A 2,359-nucleotide genomic window follows, 5' to 3' on the forward strand; every position below is an offset into this window, starting at 1 on the left:
AAAAGGAGAAATACTGCATAGGACCACTACTTTAAAAGTCTAAGAAAAAGAACCCGTACTAAAGGGGTGGGGGTTTGCTGTTTGCAACAGTATTTGATAATATTCCCTCTCTGGTTTTTTTGTTTTGTTTTGTGTGTGTTTAGATGTACACAAAAACACTCATGAATATATAATTACTTAAATAACAAAAGGGCACATTCTGCAAGCCTGCCTCCTGGCTGCCACCACACAGTCTTTCTCTTTCCATGACTCTAAAGTCCTCAGCTGTTCTATTTCTCCATGTCATCATCTCTGCCTCCATCTCTGGTGTCGCTGCTTCTCTGGATAGGGTCCCACATTCCGCTTGTGCTCTTCTCCCTTGATGGTCCTAGGATCCTCTGTTCCTGGAATGTAAGATTAACTACTCCCCCCTTTTTGTTACAAAACTTCTACTTTTAAAAGTATGACAGTCACAATTAGTCATGATAACAATTAGTCACTATTGAATCATAAAAATCTTGTCCTCATCTCCCTTTACTATTCAGTGGGAATTCTGCCTTCCTACACACACTCTGAAACTGAACTCTCTCTTGAAAACATGTAATCTAGTCACACAGTGCCTTAATCCTACCCCTTTTTTTAGGTAGCCAATGCCTAAGTTGCTTGCCCCTATCATACAGCAGAGGGGATAGGATTGATACTTTATGTGAAGATTCTTTCCCTCTCAGTTGATATTTCAAACTACTCTATCCATAAATAGAGGTCAAGTTCATCAAATTGTAGTAATTTACACTTGTTTCCTTTACAAAAAAAAAAAATATGTATTTTTTATCTTCCTCTAGTTGAGTTGTGATCATCACGCCATCAAAACAAGGTTGAATGGGTGCTATCTACAAGTTTGGGTGTTCTTGTGTATCTTCCCTCACTTCATATCAGTAGAAATTCTTTTAACATATATTCTAATATATAAAATGATCTTCACAAATTAGGAAGAAATAGTACACACCAGTAGATACATGGGCAATGGAAGAGAAAAAACAATTGCGAATGCAAACACATACAAAACACAAATTAAAACAGAATAATTTGAAAATTTGAAAAGCCATTTCATAATGACTGAAATGACAATACATTTTAATTGTGAGAGTTCAGTATGTTTGTATAATAAACCTTTCTGTATGATAAACCTTTCTGGTTTATCCTAAATTGGAAGTGGGGAAAATATTAAGGAAGGCAGCAGTCATTTAGCAAGACTTAACCAATTTGGGCTAATACAGAAGAGGTTATCATTTGGCTTTCCAGGCTAGTTGCTACAGTAGTTATAGGCCAGAGTTCTATTTTTATATATGGTCTGACCATTGACCTTTTTTATATTCAGTTTCTCTCCAGTCATCGCCTCCCTATTCCTCTGGCTACACACAACACATCCTTCCAGGTGAAGTTGGCAATTTAGAGTTCTCTAGCATAGTCCTATTGCTACTGCTTCTACCTACTACTAGCAGAAGAAAGGTAGGATAGTGAATTACAAGCTGGGTCCTAACCAGAAGGTCAACGGTTCAAATCTACCACTAGCTTCATTTGAGATAGATATGGTTTTCTGCTCCCATAACGATTTACATCATCAGAAACCCTATACAGGGTCTATGAGTCAGAACCGACTCAAAAACATGCAGCAACAGCAACAATAAAATAGGTACTTATTCAACTATTTATTGGTAGGAATGTAAACTGCACAATATTTTGGAAAATAATTTTTTCACACATACTCACCAATTCCCCCAACAAAGAACATTAAAAATGTACATATCTTTGACTCAGCAGTGCAATTCCTAAAAATTTACCCAAGGGAAATAATGAGGTGTTCTTAAAGAAATTATGATGCAACAATAGTAACAAATGCTTTCTGAGCAGTTGTAATATACCAGACACTTTGCTAAGCAGTATATGTGCATATTTTAATCTTCTTGACAACACTATAAATTTCATATTTTCACTTCAATTTTACAAATGAAGAATAAATATGAGTGTTAGAAAATTTAAGTAACTTGTCCAAGTCAGTGAGCATCAAATCTAGGATTCAAACACGTACCTATTGGGCTCCAGAGCCTGAGTTCTTGAACTAGCCCTTATTGTTAAATATAATGTGGTGATTAAATGGGCAATTAATACACGAAAGGATGCTTAACGTCATTGTTGTAGTTAAGTGCCATTGGGTCCATTCTGACTCACGGCAACTCTTTCTAAGGAGTAGCTGATGGGATTGAACAGCCAACCTTATGGTTTACAGCCGTCCAGTGCTTATTCTACAGTGCCACTACTTGTTGTTGTTGCTAAGTGCTGTCGAGTCAATTCCGTCTCATAGGGACCCTGTATAAATTTT

Source organism: Chrysochloris asiatica, unplaced genomic scaffold (genome assembly GCF_000296735.1).
Source record: "Chrysochloris asiatica unplaced genomic scaffold, ChrAsi1.0 scaffold00051, whole genome shotgun sequence".
NCBI classification, from domain to species: domain Eukaryota; kingdom Metazoa; phylum Chordata; class Mammalia; order Afrosoricida; family Chrysochloridae; genus Chrysochloris; species Chrysochloris asiatica.